The following is a 14,872-nucleotide window of genomic DNA, read 5'->3' as shown; positions in this document are numbered from 1 at the left end:
CATCAGGAGAGGTCCATACACATCAGGAGAGGTTCATACACATCAGAAGAGGTCCATACACACTAGGAGAGGTCCATACACATTAGGGGAGGTCCATACACACCAGGAGAGGTCCATACACACCTGGAGAGGTCCATACATACCAGGAGAGGTCCATACACACCTGGAGAGGTCCATACTCACCTGGAGAGATCCATACACATCAGGAGAGGTCCATACACACCAGGAGAGGTCCATACACACCAGGAGAGGTCCATACACACCAGGAGAGGTCCATATACACCATGAGAGGTCCATACACACCAGGAGAGGTCCATATACACCATGAGAGGTCCATACACACCAGGAGAGGTCCATACACATCAGGAGAGGTCCATACACATCAGGAGAGGTCCATACACATCAGGAGAGGTCCATATACACCAGGAGAGGTCCATACACATCAGGAGAGGTCCATACACACCAGGAGAGGTCCATACACACCAGGGGTGGTCCATACACACCTGGGGTGGTCCATACACACCAAGGGTGGTCCATACACACCAGGGGTGGTCCATACACACCAGGGGTGGTCCATACAAACCAGGGGTGGTCCATACACAGTAGAGAAGGTCTATAAACATCAGGAGAGGTCTGCACATCGGCTCACTAACTGCTTCAGTTGTCATTTCGAGTCAATGAGCGGTGGGTGGTTCGAGGGTCGTGTAGAACAAGGTAAGTGGATCGTGAGCCCAGATTTTGATATAAGTGTTGCCCAAGAGCAACCAACTGGTGTCTAGTCTAATAGACATCTGTTCCGCTCTGGTAAGGTCTATCTATTTCTCGGTTAAGTTTAAGATCTATTTTATGAAACGGTCCATTGTCATCCTTCCCACGTGCAATGAGGACTCAATACATCATTAAGGTAATTACCTGATGTCGGCTAATTAGTGAGGCTCTGGATACGTACGGTACAGCTTTTGGCTCATTAAGATAACCAGTTCATCAGCAAATGGAATATAAGCGACCAATCCAGCGTTGCTTAGGGAAATGTCACTCCTTTTACGAAGATTTCGAGAGAGAGAGAGAGAGAGAGAGAGAGAGAGAGAGAGAGAGAGAGAGAGAGAGAGAGAGAGAGAGAGAGAGAGAGAGAGAGAGAGAGAGACAGAGAGAGAAGAGAGCCTCAGTCTATCAGTCAGTCGTGGTTCTGAGAATTAGAGAAACGAGTGTCGTCCTCAGGTACAGTTTCTTGGTAGCGCCAGGTGGACTACCTGCTTACCAGAATCATAATTCAAACTTAGCTTCACCTTCCGTGGACGTACCAAGCCCATGATGGACACCCGGCTTGAGGAACCAGCCACCACACACACACTCCCCGTTATCAAAGGTCTGCCGGGAGGTGAAATGCGTCTTCATCAACCCTTCAACAACCCTTTATCAAGCCCCCCTTTACTGAGTCTTTAGTATCATTAATGCTGGTGGTAAGAGCAGCCCTACCCCGAGCGGCCGCGCCCCGTCCCCGTGGTGAGGGCGACCCGTCCCTGTGTGGGCCCCACACCCTTCAGCAGGTGTGATAATGACACGATGAGTGGCTCTATACCACCACCACCAACACAGGTGTTGCTATCTACCGTTATAACCACAAGCCTTGATATATATATATATATATATATATATATATATATATATATATATATATATATATGGTTTCAGAAGTGGTAGAGGATGTGTGGATCAGGTGTTTGCTTTGAAGAATGTATGTGAGAAATACTTAGAAAAGCAAATGGATTTGTATGTAGCATTTATGGATCTGGAGAAGGCATATGACAGAGTTGATAGAGATGCTCTGTGGAAGGTTTTAAGAATATATGGTGTGGGAGGCAAGTTGTTAGAGGCAGTGAAAAGTTTTTATCGAGGATGTAAGGCATGTGTACGTGTAGGAAGAGAGGAAAGTGATTGGTTCTCAGTGAATGTAGGTTTGCGGCAGGGGTGTGTGATGTCTCCATGGTTGTTTAATTTGTTTATGGATGGGGTTGTTAGGGAGGTGAATGCAAGAGTTTTGGAAAGAGGGGAAAGTATGCAGTCTGTTGTGGATGCGAGAGCTTGGGAAGTGAGTCAGTTGTTGTTCGCTGATGATACAGCGCTGGTGGCTGATTCATGTAAGAAACTGCAGAAGCTGGTGACTGAGTTTGGTAAAGTGTGTGAAAGAAGAAAGTTAAGAGTAAATGTGAATAAGAGCAAGGTTATTAGGTACAGTAAGGTTGAGGGTCGAGTCAATTGGGAGGTAAGTGTGAATGGAGAAAAACTGGAGGAAGTAAAGTGTTTTAGATATCTGGGAGTGGATCTGGCAGCGGATGAAACCAAGGAAGCGGAAGTGAATCATAGGGTGGTGGAGGGGGCGAAAATTCTGGGAGCCTTGAAGAATGTTTGGAAGTCGAAAACATTATCTCGGAAAGCAAAAATGGGTATGTTTGAAGGAATAGTGGCTCCAACAATGTTGTATGGTTGCGAGTCGTGGGTTATGGATAGAGTTGTGCGCAGGAGGGTGGATGTGCTGGAAATGAGATGTTTGAGGACAATATGTGGTGTGAGGTGGTTTGATCGAGTAAGTAATGTAAGGGTAAGAGAGATGTGTGGAAATAAAAACAGTGTGGTTGAGAGAGCAGAAGAGGATGTTTTGAAATGGTTTGGTCACATGGAGAGAATGAGTGAGGAAAGATTGACCAAGAGGATATATGTGTCAGAGGTGGAGGGAACGAGGAGAAGTGGGAGACCAAATTGGAGGTGGAAAGATGGAGTGAAAAAGATTTTGAGTGATCGGGGCCTGAACATGCAGGAGGGTGAAAGGCGTGCAAGGAATAGAGTGAATTGGAACGATGTGGTATACCGGGGTCGACGTGCTGTCAATGGATTGAACCAGGGCATGTGAAGCGTCTGGGGTAAACCATGAAAAGTTGTGTGGGGCCTGGATGTGGAAAGGGAGCTGCAGTTTCGGTGCATTATTACATGACAGCTAGAGACTGAGTGTGAACGAATGGGGCCTTTGGTGTCTTTTCCTAGCGCTACCTCGCACACATGAGGGGGGAGGGGGTTGTTATTCCATGTGTGGCGAGGTGGCGATGGGAACAAATAAAGGCAGACAGTATGAATTATGTACATGTGTATATATGTATATGTCTGTGTGTGTATATATATGTGTACATTGAGATGTATAGGTATGTATATTTGCGTGTGTGGACGTGTATGTATATACATGTGTATGTGGGCGGGTTGGGCCATTCTTTCGTCTGTTTCCTTGCGCTACCTCGCTAACGCTGGGGACAGCGACAAAGCAAAATAAATAAAATGAATAAATATAAATATACATATATATATATATATATATATATATATATATATATATATATATATATATATATATATATATATATATATATAATCCCTGGGGATAGGGGAGAAAGAATAGTTCCCGTGTATTCCCTGCGTGTCGTAGAAGGCGACTAAAAGGGAAGGGAGCGGGGCGCTGGAAATCCCCCCCTCTCGTTTTTTTTTTTTTAATTTTCCAAAAGAAGGAACAGAGAAGAGTGCCAGGTGAGGGTATTCCCTCAAAGGCCCAGTCCTCTGTTCTTAACGCTACCTCGCTAATGCGGGAGATGGCGAATTGTATGAAAGAAAAAAGAAAATATATATATATATATATATATATATATATATATATATATATATATATATATATATATATATATATATAAATATATATATATATATATATATATATATATATATATATATATATATATATATATATATATATATATATATATATATATATATATCATCTCTTTATCTCTGAAGAAGTGAATTATCATGAAAACGCTAGGATCTTCGTGTTTCATTTTCCCTCTCGCTATATGTTCCCAAGTGCATTTTCTGGTAATGATCACATCGTCAGGGGAGATACAAGAATGAGAGACGTAGAACAGTCAATTGATATACAAGGAAAAGACGTAGCTAAGACGTCATTGGTGAACAAGCGTTACCGGATGGTGGTGTTCGGGTCTGGCATCACGCTTGTCATAACAATTTCATATGAACAAAAAAAAGGAACTGTTTACAAATTTTCCCTACGACAAAGCTATCCAATTTGTATAGACCTTCACGAACATCAATGTTATAATTCTTTGTTTATTTGATAATAGAAGACTCAATGATATTTTCGTGGTAAAGGAGTTATAGTTAGTTAATAACTGAATTAACATTACTCCAGTCAGTACAATGGTCATAGTTCTTAACATGATTAAACAAAGCATTTAATTCATGTCCTTTTCTTATACTATATTCATGTTGCTTAAGCCTAACATAAAAATCCTTACCAGTCTGCCCAACATAAGAAATATTACAATTTTTTTACAAGGATTGTGTAAACACAGCCTACAGAATTTTTTAGTGGGTTTCTGATTAATATGTTCCTTATAGCACTGTTATTGCTGAAGGCTATATTTACATTAAGGGATTTAAGCAACCTTGGAAGTATTGTGAAATTATCACCAAAAGGGAGAACTAAAAGATTCTTGATATCAAGGGGAGGTTTGGGTTTAATTCTTTAAAATGATTTCTTTGCCAACTTAAGGGATTTATCAGTGAAAGATCTAGGATACTTCAATTAAGGTCCGGCCTTGATGTAGACTTTTGTTCGTGATTGGAGCCTCCAACATAAAAAGAAAAGAAAGAAAATAACTGAGGGTGTGTCTGTGTCGAGGGTATGTGATGTCCCCCATGACTTTTTGATCTATTCATGACTCTGGTTTTGAAGGAGCTAATGGCAAGGGTCTTAGACAGAACCCAGGAGGAGAGTCAGTTGCTGTTTACTCATGACACGGTTGTGGTGGTAGACAAGAGAGAAAAAAAATCTAGAAATAGAGAAAATCTAGAAGCTGATGGCCGAGTTTGGGAAGACATGTTGATGGAAGAATGTATAAGTTTATGTTAACATAATATGATTAAGTGTAGATGAGAGAGAGGTAGGGTGGTTTGAGCGTGAATTTGAATGGGGAGGACCTGGGAGAAGCGGAGTGCTACAGACACATGAGAATGGGGATGGTGGCGGATAGAACCGTGGGAGCTGAAGTGAGTCATAAGGAGGGAGAGGAGGGTAGGATCCTGAGTGCACTGAGGAGTCCTTGGAAGGAGATGCCGCCTTTTGGAACAAAGACGAGTTATGTTTGAGGATACATTAGCTGTACAGTACGGTGATGTAGGGATGCGAGTCTCAGACCCAGGATGTAAAAGAAAGGAACAAGGTGAGTGCCATTAATAAGAGCGTCCTTCTTGAGTTAAAAAAAAATGGTGTTATTATACTTCGGTCCAAAACGTACTGACTGGTCAAAATATCTGCAGACTCTGCTCCATAACAATGTTATTTCGTGTCCAGACGCAGCAGTTGGCTGCTTGCTTGTATCACGGGCCGTTCTCTACGGTCGATCTTGAGATGTGATGGACAGTAGACGTCACATATCCCAAGTTCAAGTCATTACAGATTTTAGGATCAAGTTCAGTGTTTCAAGGCGTATGTATACATATAAAAAGAAAAGACACTACGTGCATTGACAGATGTCGCACCTGCTCTCTCTCTTCTCTCTCTCTCTCTCTCTCTCTCTCTCTCTCTCTCTCTCTCTCTCTCTCTCTCTCTCTCTCTCTCTCTCTCTCTCTCTCTCTCTCTCTCTCTCTCTCTCTCTCTCTCTCTCTCCCTAGAGAAAACGTGTCCTGAAGAAACAGGTTTTAGGGTATGCCCAGCGACATCACCTAGATAAGCCCACATAGACACACACACACAGTCCTCCCCCTCCATTAATTGATTGATCATTTCTCAATCTTCTTTTTTTTTACTCCCCCTTTTTGAATGTGATTAGGTTTGTCAGTTAACAAGCGAGCCCTTGTAAGCTAAAACCCCCTCGTGATCTTATATAGATGAAGGCACGTATATGGGGAAGGAAGGGGGGAGGCTAGTGGTGGTGGCGACATCTGAGCTCCATCATACCCCTCTTGTTGTCATACAGCCTGGATGGGCGTCGCTACTGCTCCTGCTCCTCCTGCTGCTCCTTCTCCTGCTGCTGCTGCTACTGCTGCTGCTGCTGCTACCACCGTGCCACAACAGCTACTCCCGCTGTGCCACAACAGCTGCTCCCACCGTGCCACAGCAGCTGCCAACACCCTTTGCCAATACCCTTTCCACACATACCCAACACGACGACAAGATCCGCCATCATCCACGCTGACAACATCGTCAGGCAGGAACTCTGTAGGTCCGACATCTACAACCATTCTGCTCCGACCATATCACAGGATCGACTCACCCCATAACCTGCTACAACGTCGTTATAACACACCTCAGGATCTACTTACGAGCAATAACTGGCAGCCATCCTTTTCCACAACTCCATCAAAATGCTCTATCACCCGTAAACCTACAACCAACCGTAGCCACATCACGACCTTCCACACATCCTACTTGTAAACATTCTACAAGCAACATCTACACAACCACCCTACTGTAACTACGTCAGAATCTGCCACAACAAACAATTGCAGCCATTCTCACCATAACTACAACAGGGTCGATCAAAATACAGCCATCAGCATCAATCTCAAAGGTTCACGAACAAGTACAGTGCAGATGGCGAATAGAATCATAAAAGCAAGTGATGTAAGGTCCAGTCCCACAATGGTTACCCGTAAGAAGTGCCGTGCCACAGGGATCAGTGTATAGATCCATGAACCTGGTAATAAGCTTTGGCGTAAGATATCAAAACTCGCATACAACAGTAAGCTGGAAGATAAAGCTTCAAGAGATATTGACTGTTTAGAACCGTAAGCTTGAAGAAGACAAACATACACTGGGTTCAAAGGTGGCAAATGAATTACAATATTGATCAGCAAAGTTTCACAAAGTGACGGTAAATGAGGGTAAAGACTCGAGTATGATAATCTTCGATGACCAAAGGCCAAGTATTACGAAGAAGCAGTAAACAATGCGAACAGGACTTCAGGATCAATAAGCTGGGTATTGGAATTCCAGTTTAAGAAAATAATAGTATCCCTCTACAGTTGACTGACGCTTCCTATCCCCTTGAATATTGTGTTCAAGCGTGTTCAACTTACACGAAAATAGGTAATAGAAAGAAATACAAAGAGTACAGCGAGAAAAAGCTATTTTGAGACTGAAAAACAAATTATATGAGTGGATGGGCCATTCTTCGTCTTGTTTCCTGGCGCTACCTCGCTGACGCGGGAAACAGCGATTAAGTATAATAAAAGGATGAAATAATGAAAACCGGCGAGACAACCTCAACTTATCTCGTTTAGAAAAAGGAATGTTCAGAGATGATTTGATACAGGTGCTCAAAACTGTCAAAGGCTTTCACATACATGATCTGACCAGCTATCTAAGGTGAGTTAATTCACTTCGATTCCACTCTCGGTCATGGCAAACGTTTTACCTCGAATGAGATGAAAGTATTTCATTTTTTTTTCTAATCTTCTTCTTCAACGGGATTAATGACACATGGAATTAAATACGATTAAAGACAGACTTGATAGATACTTAATCCCAGGTCTATGACTAACGCTGTTTGCGATTCCACAGTCATTTGTTTCCTTTTATAATCTAAGCTTTATAGGTTCCTGATCTCTTCCATAATTACAGTCAGTCTCGAGAAGGACCCACTGTTACCCTGTGGCTTTTAGCATCGCTTTTATACCTTATACGTAGAGAGAGAAAAAAAGAATATCTTCCAGCGTATTCCGTATGTAGATTACGATATACCTTTCTCCCGTTTGCATTCTCAGGAAGACGTCAAGTGTCTCTCTCCCGTATGCATTCCCAGGAACACAACTTCAAGTATTTCTCTCCCTTTTGCATTCTTAGGAACACAACTTCAAGTGTCTCTCTCCCTTTTGCATTCTTAGGAACACAATTTCAAGTGTTTCTCTCCCTTTTGCATTCTTAGGAACACAACTTCAAGTGTCTCTCTCCCTTTTGCATTCTTAGGAACACAACTTCAAGTGTCTCTCTCCCGTATGCATTCTCAAGAACACAACATCAAGTGTATCCAGTTTTTCTCGTTAGTTGAAATGTTTAGCAGAGATAGCACTAATATGTGAGAGTTGTAATGGTCGAATTTTTCCCCCACTTATTTTTACCCGCCTGAACAGGACGGTATAAGCGCCTTTGAACGCGTCGTAATCGCTTTTTGCCTCTCTTGCCTTGATGGCACGTAATATTCAGTCCGCCATACTGTGTTTTTTGAAGGAGGTAATTGTGTGTATGTCATGCCCGCTCACCGTAAAGTCATCACACTCGGCAATCTCACTGGGATCCCCCTCTCTCTTCTCTCCCTAGGCATTAGCCTCCGTCCGGTACGCTGTCCTGCTCTTTTATATTTCATCTCTTTGCGACCATAACTTGAATGGCTGAAACTTACCTCGCTAACGAGTCCTTTTTGGTTTTTATCATCAGTCGGGAGCCACCACCACCACAAGATGTATGTGCGTCTGTGGTGGTGCTCTCGAGCGTCTTTGACTGTAAGATATGCCATATTTCGTCTAGCACGGGCTTCGGTGGGTGAGGTGGCGTGAATGTGGCTTGTATTTGCGTCTGTCGTGTATGAGAATGAGACGTACACGACAAGGGATGAAAAGGAGTTCAAAGATACGAGATCATTGTGGGTGCTGAAGGAAGCTGTTTGTGGCAGTAAGGAGAGAACTGAAACTCATGGGTTAAGTGTGGTAAGAACAGAGAGACATACAGATGTGAGGAGACAGAGAGACATACAGATGTGAGGAAAGAAAGAGACATACAGATGTGAGGAGACAGAGAGACATACAGATGTGAGAAGAGAAAGAGACATACAGATGTGAGGAGAAAGAGAGACATGCAGATGTGAAAAGACAGAGAGACATACAGATATGAGGAGACAGAGTGACATACAGATGTGAGAAGAAAGAGAGACGTACAGATGTGAGGAGACAGAGAGATATACAGATGTGAGGAGACAGAGAGACATACAGATGTGAGAAGAAAAAGACATACAAATGTGAGGAGACAGAGAGACATACAGATGTGAGGAGACAGAGAGACATACAGATGTGAAGAGACAAAGAGACATACAGATATGAGACAAAGAGACATACAGATGTGAGGAGACAGAGAGACATACAAATGTGAGGAGACAGAGACATAAAGATGTGAGGAGACAGAGACATACAGATGTGAGGAGACAGAGAGAAATACAGATGTGAGAAGACAGAGAGACATACATATGTGAAGAGACAGAGAGACATAGAGCTAGTGGTGTAATCACAGATCACCAGGAACGAAAGCTTCTGAAAGTGGAAACGCAGGAATTATCTCAGTCTGTAGTTATTTCCATTGCTATTTCCTCATTGGGTTAGACACGTGTGTGTACGTGGCCACACTCCGGTGATCCCTCGTAACCCCGTAGACCAGGAGTGCCTTACAGTGCCACTTAACTCACGCTAGTGGCGTCCCTATACTTCCCTGTACGTGCTTTCCTCCCCACACTATATACTAGTGGTACGTGCTTTCCTCCCCCATACTATATACTACTGGTACGTGCTTTCCTCCCCACACTATATACTAGTGATACATACCTTACAGCACCACACAACAGTCCTAGAGTAGCAATACCTTACATGATACGCCACTGGTCCACACCACAATGGGGGTGCACACCCTTGTCACACACACCAGCGGTGCTTGAAGCAGCCACCCATCCGTACGTAAGGCCATAGCTAGCTAGACTCGAGAGCATGTCAGTCAAGCCACAGAGAAAGAGAGAGAGCGCTGAGTTCCTCCAACAATGATGGATCACCCACTCCAAACCTCGAAACACACTCACCCTTTTGGGCTTCGGGTTCCGGCAAACACGTCAGACACACTTGTTCAATCAAACCACATCTTTTGCATCGCGCATCAATAATGATTAAAAAAAAAAATAAAGCTATTAGCTCCTTAACCATAAATCTCTAGAGCATGTACCACAGTACAGAGAAGTTAGTACAATGTTTATATATATGTGTGTACGAGAGAAGAAGATAAAAAAGGTAAGGGGTGCGTCGTGCAACAGAGCGTAAATATGACAAGTTTGAGGAGGGAGGGCGTCACTCCTTGTTCATGTAGCGGATGGCTTTCATCTGTTGGTCGTTGGGAGAGAAAAAATAATGATGGCGTCTTTTTTTTTGTGTGTGTGTGTGTGTGTGTGTCTGTGTCGTCGAGGTATTGTTAGCAAGGAGAGAGGCCAGTATTGTTCTGAAGCATGTGTGTGTGTGTGTGTGTGGGAGGCCCCAGGGTGAGCAAATACGACGGAGGGAGGGGGAGTCATTTGCATTGCTCTTCCGTCACGAGTTAAAAAGGTGATTGGATCCCGAACGATCTGATTTAGGACTCATTATATTAATGAGGTATACGTATCTTAATTGGAGCCATGTAGATCTATGGTGTGTATAGTAAGGTCAGTTTATATTCCTCTGAAATCATAATTAGCTTCTCTAAAACAACGGGGGGAAAAAAAGGTGTAATTTGTGCCTTGTTAAAGGTTCTTCTCTCAGTTCATCAAACGAGAAGAAGAAATATATTTATGGTAAAGCCAGCGTTGCTGACTATGATGCATTTAAGGTCCGCCCAGGGTCAAGTGTGCATAGGGTCGAATCATGGTCGCGGCAGACAGGCCACAGCTAACCCAGCTGTTCATCCTCCCCTGTCTTAAGCATATAATATATATATATATATATATATATATATATATATATATATATATATATATATATGTGTATATATATAGTGTGTGTGTGTGTGTGTGTGTGTGTGTGTGTGTGTAAGAACAAAAAATCGTGTCTTCTGAAGGTGTATTTGGGGAAGGATTATTCATTTACAATTACAAACTCTCGCCGACTTCACATGTGCCATCAGGGAACCACGAACCTTGTTGGTTCAGAGCCTTCGACCCAGAGCTTTGTGGTCGTTACAGTGATGACGCCTTCCTGCCAGCTACGAGAGACGATCGCCCAACACAAGTAAATCATCCAGTGCGATGGTGTACCACAGAAGCACGCGCTACGACGCAGCGTAACGGAACGCGTCTTTACAACCGACTCTTACAGCCTCCGGGGTCTCGTCTTTTACGACCTTCGTAAGTACCTCGCTGACACTAACGTCTCTACACATGTTCTGCTTCTGTCTACAGGCTTTGCCAGACCGTCAACTACATTACTATAATCAGCTGTGCATAGAGTATAATGTAATTTGCCCTATGTATTGCTCTTCTTTGTATTTACGTATGTGCCGATCCAAACTCAGTGATCTGCCTTGTATATATGTATACTGTTCTCCTGTCGACACTGTGTTGACCCAACCCATAACGTGTGCGTCTTTGTAGTAAGAACACTAGGTGACCTCATCTGTAGTAGCTTGACTGTGTAATGTGTTCTACTGTACATATACATATGTACTGACCCAACCTCAGACGTGTGTGTGTACTGAATGCATACAGCCCTCACCCCCAACCCTGTACACTGACTTGTGCATCAATCTCTTCTTCAGGTTTAGAGGTGCTAACTCAAGAAGCAATTTGTGTGCGTCTATGCACTACATAAATTGGACCCTCAGCCCTCCCCCTTGTAACCTTATTCATATATCACTCTAACACCACATGTATATGTATGTCCTGACTGACCCATGATGTATCATGCTTGCATCTATGTAATGAATACGTGGGAGAAAGCCCTCCAAGCCCATCTCGGCAACTTGGGTCGTCGCGCTCATTTGTATCTGCATAACTCACTACACCCAGGGTTGTCAAGAGTTTGTAACGTCTTACATACGCCACAGTATGTGGGATGGTATACGAAGGCATTAAAGTTAATAATTGAGAGTGATATAGTCACTGTAAATATCATACGAAGATATGTGGAGGGAAGAACAGTACCCCCCAGTCACCTCATACTGTTTTACGTGTCTGAAAAACGTTGCTGTACATCAAGATTCGTCCTACAGAAGTCGAACACCTGTCCTCAGCAACATTCTTCGTCCTCCTCATCATCACTTTAACAGAAGACTCCACCAGGCTGACATGGCTGACTGAGTCGGTGCTGAGGCGGTGCCGGAGCTCTCCTACTGTGGGGAACCTGGAGGGGCGCAGGAGGTGGGCGTGGCCCGAGACCGTATCGAAGGTCACATGATAGAGTCACACATGTCTACTGAGAGGGGGTCCGGGGTGGTAAGGCGGAGAGACAGAGCGAGACGCCGCTGGGAGATTACAGACCTGGTGACTGTCACACGTGGAGATAAGTACATAAATAATCCGATATATAGGAAAGATAATCCCATGGCATCACTGGAGGTCGAGGCTCAAGAAAGGGAAGGGGGAAGAGGTTTGGAGAATGAGAGAGGATGGGCGTGGATGTACGACTCAGGGGAGAGAATGTAGATATCCTTATGAAGGGAAGTGAACCGAGTGACGTCTGATCTCGTGTAACATGACCTGTACCAGCAGGTGGTGTGAGGGAGGGGCCCCGCCCCTTGCAGCAGCCCAGGTGGTACGTCACCAACAGATGGTGATAGCAAGATAGTGGGCCAGACCCGCTCCACCTGCAGGTGGTGTAACAAGATAGTAGTGGGCTAGGGTCAATACACTCCTCCTTCCTGAGGTTGCAGGTGGTGGCTTGGTCACCTGGCAGGTGATGTACCAAGGCCACGCCCTTTACTACACCGTAGGTGGTGAGTCACCTGACGGTGGTGTAGTAGTATGTGTACCAAGGCCACGCCCTTTATTGTAGCGTAGGTGGTGAGTCATCTGCAGGTGGTGTAGTGTGACTGTGGGCAAAGCGTCATGCCCCTCCTCCAGGGCGGGTGGTAGAGCACCTGCTTCATGTAATGCAGGAAAGTGATGTAATCTTCCCATTTGTCCTCACTTGTGCACAAATAAAAGATATAAACATTTCCAAGATGATTATACTCTGTTTTTGTACGTTTTTATTCGTTTATTTAGAGTTTTTACGAGTTATTCCAATTTATTTTTTTCCTTTTTTTGCCCTCACTTCTGACATAGTTGTCCTTACCCTCCTCTCTCTTACCAGTTCCTCTCCTCCTGTTTCTACGAATGAACCCCTTCATTTCCCATCTCTCTCTCTCTCTCTCTCTCTCTCTCTCTCTCTCTCTCTCTCTCTCTCTCTCTCTCTCTCTCTCTCTCTCTCTCTCTCTCTCTTCTTCTTCTCTATGTCATTTCTCACACCTGTCTTCATCATTTTTTTTCTTCTTCCTTCTTCTCCCCCTCCACACAACAGAAGCAGCATTTGGTGATGGAAGCTTCTCCACCACCACCACCACCACCACCACAGCTCCTTCTCTCCACCACTTCGGGCCGACAGCTCCCTCACCACCGAAACAAACCCTACAAGAAATGTCACAACACCTTATTGTTAACAACAAGAGACCTGAAATTTTAAGTTTGTGTCCACTTTTTTTGCATCAAGTCGGCAAAACATACCATATGTAACTATGTAATGTATGTATTGAAATACCTGTTATCAATTGTAATAGCCTCTGTGACATCAACCCACCAGGGTCTGGCTAAGACCCTTTGTGACCCCCCACCTGTAATCCTTTTGCGCTACCGCTCACCGGATGAGCATGGGGTTCCACCATGAACCAGCCTAGGGTTACCACTGACACAAATCAAAATCATCCGCTCATCCTCCGTCAAGAGAACCACACCCCCATGAACGCCACCTCAGGCTGCGCCACCAGGACGCACTCCATCACCACCAGCCCACGTCCCACCACCACCTCATGGAATCCCCATGTACACTACTATAAGGTTGTTCGTTAGTCCCTCTGAGCGTTGTTACCGGCTCCTTGTCGATAAATTGGTTCGTCCAGGCAGCGTGTGTGTGTGTGTGTGTGTGTGTGCTCAGATGTGCTCGTCACACGTCACTCGTTCATATCCACGTAGTGATTAGTGATGCCTGATAACGAACATCATACGTCTAGTCCCTTTGCTGGTGATGACGACCCGACGGTGTCTAACTGAGCAATAAACCACGCCTCTGCGTCCAGTCGCTCTGTACCTGAGTGAGTGTCCAGTCCGGGAAAAACGATGTAGCCAGGAGACGAACAGCGTAGCGCACAGACCCAACACAGTGAAAGGCACAGGTCGACCAGCGGACAGAAACAGAGTGAGACACTCGCCCCTCGGAAACCCACCCATGGCTCTGCTGGAGGGATGTTATTGTTGTCAGAGGGACGTATGGCTATATGTCTCCATCTATCAAGTCGGCACTGAGCAGCGATTCCTAGACTTCCTCCCTTCCTGACGTCAAAGGTACAAATTTGTCACAGACTAATTTGACTCTGTTTTACGACTTATTGTAGATTGCGCGCCACTCTTTGTCGTTCAGGTTTTTGTTTCCCTTAGGTCGAGCTTCGTTAACCTCGTACCCAAAAATCATCAAGTCTGTGTCTATTGTGAGAACTAGGTTGAGAATGTGATTGCCTCGAGCTGATACCAACCTGGTTTGGAAATGTATGATTCAGTCAGGTAAATAAATCATTTTCGTTATCTTTTCACCTCTTGCCAGTTTTCTAGTCTTGACTAAGATCAATAAATAGTCAGTTATTATAACATCCCTATTCTAATTAGAGTCACCTGTTATTACAACATCGCTATTCTTAATTAGTCACTTTATTTCACGATTACATAGCTATCATTTTTCTTTTGAAGATCTAAACATGACGCTAGAAAGTAGCTCTTTCTTGCTTTCATTGGTGACACTGTTACACAGGGAATCGTAAGGAGCTACATTTTTTAACTTTAATCCT

The sequence above is a fragment of the Panulirus ornatus genome, chromosome 10 (genome assembly GCF_036320965.1).
Source record: "Panulirus ornatus isolate Po-2019 chromosome 10, ASM3632096v1, whole genome shotgun sequence".
Lineage (NCBI taxonomy): Eukaryota > Metazoa > Arthropoda > Malacostraca > Decapoda > Palinuridae > Panulirus > Panulirus ornatus.
Note: the sequence above shows the minus strand (reverse complement) of the source record.